Raw genomic sequence first — 10,177 nt, 5'->3', positions numbered from 1 at the left:
TACACCTCGAGTAGATTTTCAAAAGATCTTCATTTAGTATACTTGTTAGTGTGGATAGGCAGCCGTTGGAATGAAATATTGTCGTGTCATCCACGTATAGAATACATTTAGATGAGGAAAGGCTAGTCGGCAAGCCATGGATGTAAATTAAGAGTAGCGGACCTAAGAAGGACCCCTGTGGTACACCTATGTTAGTAGTTTATTCTTTAGAATAAGATCCGCGGAAACAACAACCGTTTGTTTTCTGTCCTGTATATAACTTTTTATTAGAAGCAAAGGTAACCCGGTTATTCAAATCGCTTTTAATTTAGCAAAAAGAATGCGATAAAAATAGAGTCGAAAGCCTTAAATAAGTCATGCTGCAAATTCACCTCTATCAATCACCTTGTTGAGGAAATCGGTAAGTGTAATGAGCGCTAGATTTGTCGAAAAGCCGGAACGAAAGGCGAATAGATGGGGGTAGGAATACTGAATTTATTTAAAAATTTGTAATGCGCTTCTCGATTATTTTTGCAGCTCGATAATACTGCAACAATGTACAATCACCTTTTTTTTGAAAACAGGAATGACACGTCCGCGTTTGAGTTCACGAGGAAAAATACCAGATTTAAAAACGAGGTTGATGATTGGTGAAAAAACGTGGTCAACGTGTTCAGCAATCATTTTAATATCACGAGCTTCAATATTATCAAGGCCAGCACTCGTGGGCTTAAGGGCCTTAATAATCAAAATTACTTCATCAGGAGTAGTCGGAAAAAGGAAGAATGAATGAGGTAGGCGGTTCAAAGACATTTCACAACAGGAAGCGGAAACAGACGCAGTATTAAAAAAACACCACAAAAGGCATCTGCAATATGGTGTGGATTTTTATATGTCATGCTGTTATGCACAGTTCTCGATATAGCGTTCTGCTGTTCTGCTTTCAGCGGTTAAGAAAAGCGTTCACAATTTCACATTTAATTTTAGCATTATTACCACACTCAGCAATCTTTACCTCGTTATAAATCCTCTTAGCCTTTCTCAGCTTAGCAGAAGGTGAGTTAGAACATTTTCTATAACGGGTAAGTAACTTGGTAATAGAAGATTGTTTGTATGTTTTTATACACATTTCTCATTATATTATACATATTTTCTCAAGACCGCATAGCTTTAAGAAGGTTATCCGTAAGCCAACGGTTTTGCGGGGATGCTATCTTTTTTCTGCACTTTTGCTTATGAGTATGCAAGCTGAAATGCGATGATAGTTGATTGATTGATATGTGGGGTTTAACGCCCCAAAACCACCATATGATGATGAGAGACGCCGTAGTGGAGGGCTCCGGAAATTGCGACCACCTGGGCTTCTTTAACGTGCACCCAAATCTGAAAAAAATACGATGATAGTGTAGCTAAAAGCTGTAAAGAAGCTTTCTGGGGGTCAATGCACGATATAACATCCAACCACTCAGCTTTAGCCAGGCTATCAAGGAGGAGTAGGAGGAAGAAACTTTATTCAGAGAGAAAAAAAAAATTGAAATGCAGGCAGTTTGGTCGGGCCCTCAGTCCAGGGCTCCGCTGGCACGAGCGGCTCGCTGGACCTGGTCAAGCAAAGCTATTTGGCTCTGCTTGTCCTCGTCCGCAAGCCATGCCTCCCACTGCCTGTGAAACATGTGTGGTTGCTTCGTGATGTGTGGGCTGTCGATGTGTGTGGGCCTCTGGGGGCACTCCCATGTTATGTGGCTGAGTGTTGGTACTTGTGAACACCACGGACAGGTGGTGTCTTTATATCTTGCGGGATATATTCTACTTAGATGGTACAAATTGGGAAAGCTATTGGTTTGTATGCGTCTCCAATCCCTGCTTTGCTGGCTATCCAAGTCCTTATGTGGAAGCCCATATTCCTTTCGTTGCTTCCTTTGTTGGAGGAGGATGTCACGCGAATTGGAAAGAGGTTCAACGTCGTGGCCTGCCGTCGCTCGGTTGGTGATGCCTCGAGCTATACGGTCTGCCACGACGTTCCCCTCCAAACCTTCGTGAGCAGGACACCATATAATGTGATGGTCTCCTGTTATGGGTTTATTTAAAAATTTATACGCTATTTTAGGTAGCGTTCCTCGGAGAAACATTCGGCATGCCGCCTGTGAATCGGAGAGCACAACCACTGATTCTCCCCTGATTTCTGCGTTGGATATGGCTATGGCTATTGCTGCCGCCTCTGCCACTCGTGTGAAACAAGTTTTAACCGACGCCATTGTGGTGTGATTTTGTGCTACAATTGCCACTACATGTAACCCTCTGCTCGCTTTACTTACGTCTGTAAAGACGGCTTCTGAGCTATTCTGAAATGCTTTGCGTAAGGAGTCTGCTTTCGCTTTCCTCCTTCCTGCGTGATACGTCGGATGCATATTTCTGGGAATAGGCGCTACAGTTAAATGTTTGCGTTTTTCCGCATCTATTAGCACCGTTTCCTCGTCACAATATAACGGTCGCAATGTATATCCCATCTTTTCCAGAATTATTCTCCCATGATAGCTTGAATTGAGCCTTTCCTTTTGAGATAAAAGCACCGCATTCGCATAATCCTCAAAGGTATTGTATATGCCCAATTTCTCTACCCTCTCGGTTTTGGCATTTTCCGGAATCCCCAATGCTGCTTTGAATGCTTTCCTTATTATTGTGTTTATTTGCTTTGTCTCCTGGTTTGTCATTGTCTGGTACGGTAGCGCGTACGTAACTCGGCTGATCACAAATGCATGAACGAGTGCAATGGTTTCTTTCTCCTCTAGTCCCATTTCGCTATTTGCTATCCGCCTGATCATCCGGGCCACATTCGCCGTGGTTCCCCGTAGCCTTTGTAGTGTGTGTGACGTTCCCGAATTTCCTTGTATCCACATGCCAAGCACGCGTATTACATCTGCCTCCCTGATTTGTCTCCCATCCAGCAGTACTGCTACCGGTATTAAGTCCTTTTCTTTTTTGCGTATCTTGCCTTAATTCTAACCATTTCAGTTTTTTCCGGCGAGCATTGCATTCCTGCAGCTGTCACGAAAGCTTGTATTTTATCTACTGCCTCCTGGAGGGCGTTTTCTTTGTCCGCATAAGAGCCACCCTTTGTCCATAAGTTGACATCGTCTGCGTAAAGAGCTGCTCCTAGACCTTTTATATTTTCCAGCTCACATGCGAGCTTTCTCAGGCCGATATTAAATAGTATCGGGGATAGCATGGCTCCCTGGGGGGTGCCTCTATTAGGGTAGTCGAAGGTTTCAGATGTAACCGAGCCTAAAGAAATGGCAGCTTTCCTGCTTGTCAGAAATGACCGGACATACTCATATATTCGTTGGCCGCAGTTAATCGATTCGAGGCCTTCCATTATCACCTTGTGTGATATTGTATCGAATGCTTTCTTGATATCTAGTGCTAGTACGAATTCGTCGCTTGAACCTCTGTTTGGGTTCATGACGTCATTTTGCAACAGCAGGAAAACATCCTGGGCTGATGCATGTGGTCGGAAACCGAACATATTCACCGGTAGCAGACCCTCTCTCTCTACATAGTCTGTCAATCTAGTCAATATTGTTTTTTCAAAAAGCTTACCCAAGCATGAGGTAAGGGAGATTGGTCGGAGGTTCTTAATATCTCTTGGTTTCCCTGGTTTTGGTATTAACATGATGTTTGAGTCCTTCCATTCTACTGGAAGGTTTCCTCCATCTACCTATACCTTTTCATTAAAGAAATCCGTGATTCGTCGAAGGGCCGCATCAAGGCTATCAATTAGCTTTGGTTTATCAAGCGTAAATGTGTGACACGTATACAGTTTTCTTTGAAGGTGATAGATTCTGGAAGCGTAAAACTATACGGTAATGATCGGTGATATCAGAAGTAACAATTCTTGCACCAGGTTGTTCAAGTAAATTAGATAATGCATGATCAATCAAGCTGCCATCATTATTGATTGGACAGCCCGTAGGAAGAGTAATGAAGCATTCGTATTCATAGCTATGAAAAGTACTAGAATAATTTGATGATGATGATATGTGGGGTTTAACGTCCCAAAACCACTATAAGATTATGAGAGACGCCGTAGTGGAGGGCTCCGGAAATTTAGACCACCTGGGGTTCTTTAACGTGCACCCAAATCTGAGCACATGGGCCTACCAACATTTCCCCCTCCACCGGAAATGCAGCCGCCGCAGCCGGGATTCGATCTCGCGACCTGCGGATCAGCAGCCGAGTATCTTAGCCACTAGACCACCGCGGCGGGGCTAGAATAACTTGCAGTATTAGGTGAAGCAGTATCCAAGAGGTTGATGTTGATGTCACCTAATGTTAATACGTTGCATTTAGCATGTGATATTTCTTCCATAACATGATCAAAAGCAGTGCACAACTCAGAAATTGACGAAGAAGGCGAGTGGTAAATACAGTAAGTTCTTGGTGTCGATGTTGAAGACAGCAGAATTGAACTCAATAAAAACCGATTCACAGTTGACAATATTATGTTCAAAGTCATGACGAAGTTTATACGGAAAAGTAGGTGAGAGAAAATAGCCGTATCACCATGAGCACTCGTCTCTAGATGGGATCGTTCGATGTCACCGGCATTGACCTCTACGGACCACTACCAATATCAACTAGCGGCAAGCGCTGGATTGTCACAGCAGTTCACCACTTGAGAAGGTACGCCGAAACAGCTCTACTTCCTTCCGGATCGGCAGAAGTTCCTTCCGGATCGGCAGAAGACATTGGCACATTTTTTTTTCTGGAGGTAATCTTTCTGAGACATGGTGCGCCCCGCATCCTATTGAGTGACCGCGGCAAGGCGTTTCTCTCGAAACTACTCGAACACATCCTCCACGCAAGTAATACAATTCATAAGATGACTTCCAGCTACCATCCCCAGACTAACAGCCTCACAGAGCGCTTCCATCGAACTTTGACCGATATGATATTTATGCATACCAACGCCGACTGCACCAACTGGGATACCATCCTGTCATTCGTAACGTTTGCAAACAATACCACTACGCAGTGCACCACGGGCTATTCCCCATTCTTTCTCGTCTATGGCCGTCAACCGACATCTACGCTAGACATCTCCTTTTCTGACGTCCCTGTGAACTCGTCATTGTCATCGAGTGAGCACCTAATTTCTCGCCTGGCTGATTGTCGCCGATGCGCCCGCCTCAATACATTGGCAAGCGAACAAGAACGGAAGGCTCGCTAGGATGGCGTCCACCGCGTAGTTCACTGCAATGCTGCAGACGAAGAACTGTTGTGGACCCCAACGTGGGTTCCCGGCCTGTGTAATAAGTTTCACTCACGTTTCATCGGCTCCTATGCCATAGTCGAGCAGATGTCTCCTGTTAACTACCGAGTAACCCCTTTTGTCATGCCTTCCGGCGGCCATTTTCAAGGTATGGAGGTTGTTCACGTGTCGCGCTTAAAACCAGTCGTGCGACGTACACCACCCTCATAAACATCGGCCATGTTGGCCACTTTCGTGCGAAGGGGAAATTAGTGTAAGCACAACATTTACAGCATTAGACCTTCACCTTCTGTATCTGTATACAATAATCATCACGAAAAAACGTCGTCTTCGTGCGAAACGTTGATCAGGTGATTCGGCCTAATAAACGCCGTCGTGACCCCAACGCTGCTACTGTCTTACAGTATTCAGAGCAGTAAGATTTAAAACAGTTTAGGTCCTTATCATCATGACCAAGTTATGTCTCGGAGACACAAATAATTGAAAAGGCCTTAATAAGTGTCAAAAAAGTTATCAAATCCATCACAGAGCTTGCGAAGACTTCTAGAGTTCAAGTGAATGACTGAATGACAGTCGCATGCCATGAATTTATTCAGCGCGAATGGTGTCACATAAGAAGCCATGATTGATGAAGAATGAATTTATGCGTGGCGATAGAAGCTATTGGTTGAAAACAGAAAGGTCAGAATCATTAGCAATGTGACAGACACGGCTCTCATTAGTTTTTCTATTCCAATCTGGCAATTATCAGTCAACAGGTGCTTCCAGTTGTTCGCTTTTTTAAATGCCAGTGCCCTGGAAAATAATGCCTTATTCTGAGGTGTCAAGTGGTCAATAATGAAAATAGAGTGGGTGCCATCAGACATGCCGATGTCACCAAGACAGAGCCTTGCCTTTCGTGTCTTGCTGAAGAAATCCTTCTTTTTGCACGAGAGCAAAATTTCACGATTAGGTTCATCTTTCCCTTTTCTCTATTAAGGGACTCGATGAACAACGTCGAGATCTGAAAGAGTAACTGAACATCCAGTTTTCTCGGCAATTGTTTCCACTACGACCACGCAGTCTTCACCCTGAGTGCAGGGGATGCCCCTTATCTCGACGTTATTCATGCTTGAGTATTGCTCGAGCTTTGAGACCTTGCGAGACAGTGAACAAAGTTCATTTTAAGGGCTTTGTTTTCGGCTACCAGTGAGGCTGTTCAGTTTGTCAACTATATCATTCAGGAATTCCAAACTGTACTCGAGGCTGTCCACGTGCTTCTTTAGCTCTAGCACATCGACCTCCGAGGACTTCATTTTCTCAGTGATCTTGTCAACGATGCGATCGATCTTACGATCAGATTCACTGAGCAGCTTCGGCTCCAGTTCATCTATTCCCTTGAAAAGTTCAGCATAGGCTGGCATTTTAGCATCACAAAACTATACAAAGCACTGTAGATACAAGACACGGGTACAAGAAGCAGCTTAAAACCGTTCATGGCAGCAGCGACACAAATCGGATAATAAATAAAACGACAGAAGCTGTCTAAACCAGCCTGTGCAAGAGAGAAGAATACGTAAGCCAGTGCGCAAGCACCACTGCCACTTCTGCTACGAGTGGTCGAAGGTGAGTTCAAGTAGCGATGCCGGGACGGCCGAGTGCCATCTGGTGGCTTTGAAAGTAGATTTTGCTTCACTTGACAAGATAGCCTGATGGTCGACACGTGCAGGTCAACTAGCAGATGCTCCCGATTCTGTGCAAGCAAGGAGAATGCGTAAACCAGTGCGCAAGCACTACTGCCGCTGCTGCCACAATTATTGCAACTTCAGTACACGTGTATATAGCTTATGTAGAGTAACTAGACTTTAAAAAATTCGGAACATTACAGTGAACAAGTCACAAAAAGATTGGCAGATCCCACGTGCCTGCGAATCAACGTTATGCGAAGCACGCGGAGGAAAGGTGACCTGCCTGCATTTTTTTTTCACTGAGTGACACGTCCTGAAATAACGCTAAATACATGTACAAATGTTGCACGCGCAGACATATGTTGTAGAGTTGCAGATGTTTATATAACCAGTTGTTTGCACTTGCGCAACAAAGCCAACGTGAACATGCGTGTTAGCAATACGAGAAGCTGATATAAAGCGCTGATGCTCGCGAAGATGCTGGCCCTGGAGACTGCTCCTAAATAAACTTCAGCGCATGGTAACTAACAACACTTGACGTTAACCCGACATGAAGACTCTATCAAAAGAGTACACATGCAAAGTTTATAAAATTGGGTAGGCAGCACTGTAACCACTACTCAAGTTTCCCTAAGATTAGCGTCTATTTGCAAACTAGTTCCGTGACCTGGCGTAGCTTTGTGGTAAAATGTTTCATTCCCACCCAGAATGCTTGGAATCGATTCCAGCTGGGACCCTGACGTTTATTCTTTGCATTTGTCGGGTTGACGCTACCGGTGTTGAGTATTTCTTAATGCTCGTGCGTTAAAATTGCCCATGTGTGTTCTCGTCGTGCTTAAGTAGATAATACGTGCCATTCACCTGTGGCTCATACCCGCATACCCACGGCACATACCCGCCCATGGGTATGTACCACTGTCTGGTGGGAAGTGTTTGACGACGTACGCGATGGTATTGTGGCATTATTAATGTTTTAATCCGCGCGTCGCATTCGTCAAACCATCTTACCTTTCTATGCTGATTTTGGTTTACGTCAAGTTCAGGGGATGACCACGAAAGCACCCAAGCGTCAGCGGCTAGATAGAAGGATAGATGGAAAGATAGATAGATACGCTCAAAGTCACCAAAGTTCGCTAAGAAATGCTTCGCATTTAATAACTTTAAACGTTGAAACAGTTTTTTGTTTGTCTTCAAGCCACACATAGAAACCGAAACGTAGAGTTTGTAAAATGAGGGCGCACATGTCTTATATGAACACTGTCTTCAAGAACATAAAGAAAGAGCAAAAAAAGCGTAAAAAACACCAACAACAGACTCTCAGTACGGTAAGGGCTCAGGAGTAAACACTTACTTACCATGGTGTGATTGTGGCTTCTACTGGCACTTTGACTAACCAGCCAGCTGACTACGAAGACATATTGTCTGTTTATTAGGGGTGGAGCTCCTTACGGAGTGGCTTGCGCGTCCCTGTTGTGTGAAGCCGCGCCTCCTTAATTCTTGAACCGGCCACAGAGGGCGGTACTTGTACTATGCGCTGAAAAATGCAAATGATACGACACTTGAAGGCGCTACTTGTAGAAAAGAAGGATTGACGCCACACGTACGGAAGGCGAGAGAGACCTTCGCGCAACTATAATCGTGTGTTCGTGTGCAATGTCGACTACGATCGTATGTAATGGCACGCACGTGCATTAAGAGGCTCGGCAACGGAGGATAAACAAGGCTGCTGAGCGGCGTGCGCGCAGGGCGGTGGTGGCGGCTCGCACTCGAAGAAGGGACCCCGACGTGTGGGTGCGCGAGGCAGGAGGGCGCCGCGAAGCTGTGTGGCGGCGCCTCGAGGATCCTGCAGTACGACAATAGGAGGCCGAAGCGGTGCGGCAGTGGCGTGCAGACCCAGCTTCGCTCCACTCTTCATCATTCGCCCCGTGGATATGCTGTCAATTTTTAGGGCCGAAGCTCCTTGTGGCGTGGCTTTTTTGTCCCCTGTTGTTTTGCGTTAATGAACGGGTTAGGAAGCATGAATTAAATTTAATGAAAGATGGCTTGGCGCATTTGTCTATGCATTGTAAAGCCTGCGGGTGTGTACCACGTTTTAACGAGGTTAATATTCTAGGTAGAAGTAGGCATAAAGCTGCGCGTGAGTTGATGGAAGCATATTACATTAAAAAGAAAGGTGAAAATTCTATCAGCGAACCGTCGGTGACATTGTACTTATCGGAAGAGAGATTGTTCGATAACTGGATAGCGTAGGGCTGTGCGAAGACTGCGCATGTCTATATGTTGTTACTTATGTCTGGATTTTCGCCTGGTATACTTTAGTTGGAAGTGCCGCTTGTGCTTGTCATTGAGTGTTTCTTTACTTTGTGTGTGTATTATTTGCGGCCAAATCATGTTGTGCGTAAGCGCTGGTGGCACATACCTGAGAGAGGGAGTATGTGCCACAGGAGAAGGAGAGAGACAATCGCGATCAAAAGATACGAGATGGCAGTACCTGGAGTGTTAACTAGAAGGACGGACGCATGGATAGACTGACAGACAAGCAGACGGACGGAAGGGCGCACGCAAAGACGCACAGACGCACGAACAGCAGCGTGGACGGACTGACGCATGCTTCGCCCCACTCATCAGCATGCACTCCGTGGATATGCTGTGATTTTTTTGGCTGGAGATTGTGTGTATAGAATAAGTGTTTAACGATTTAGAGTGTTTTTTACTGCACTTGGGAGAGCAGAAAGCCGTCCCAGTTACCAGGGCATGTACGGTGACATGTAGACTGTGCTTAGAAAAATTGTTATGAGGTACTCGACTCTGGGAGAGCATCGAAGTGTGAGGCCATTTCGTGGGCCTCACACTTGATGAGGCCACGTATGCAAATGTTACGCAGCAGGAACTTTAGTGCTCCAACGTCCCTAGCGAGGATTGTTTGCATTGCTGGTGAATAATCACGACCAGGCAGTGTCGACGGAATTCCTAGGTTTGTGTTGAAAAGAAGTGGTGAACAAGTTAAGTTCTGGGTAGTCTGATTATGGGAGAGCGTAAAACCATCCCGTAGGCCTCACATTAGAGGGGCACAACAGGGGGGGGGGTTAGAAAAAAATGATTAACGATTTCGAGTTCTTCGTACTCCACTATGAGAAAGCACTGAGCCATTTCGCTAAAACCTGTTCAAACCTCCAAAAAAAGAAAGGCCCCGTTTTGTTTGTTTTGTTTTGTTCGTTCTCTCCACAAGCAAGACTAACGTCGAAAGACGTTAGTCTTGCTTGTG

At 45.2% G+C, this 10,177-nt stretch overlaps 1 protein-coding gene across 1 annotated transcript in view; it reads left to right on the top strand.

Moving 5' to 3' along the window:
- Positions 1–6,649: 6,649 nt before the first annotated feature.
- Positions 6,650–10,177, top strand: part of LOC142786458 (beta-1,3-galactosyltransferase 5-like) — a 30,190-nt gene continuing 26,662 nt past the window's right edge. Inside the window, exon 1 of the mRNA XM_075884162.1 lies at positions 6,650–6,850. The gene's annotated coding sequence lies outside the window, so the exon portion shown is untranslated. The remainder of the gene's footprint in view (positions 6,851–10,177) is intronic.

The sequence above is a fragment of the Rhipicephalus microplus genome, unplaced genomic scaffold, assembly GCF_043290135.1.
Source record: "Rhipicephalus microplus isolate Deutch F79 unplaced genomic scaffold, USDA_Rmic scaffold_24, whole genome shotgun sequence".
Taxonomy (NCBI): Eukaryota; Metazoa; Arthropoda; class Arachnida; order Ixodida; family Ixodidae; genus Rhipicephalus; species Rhipicephalus microplus.
The sequence above is the reverse complement of the archived record's forward strand: the minus strand, read 5'-3'. Positions and strand labels throughout refer to the sequence as shown.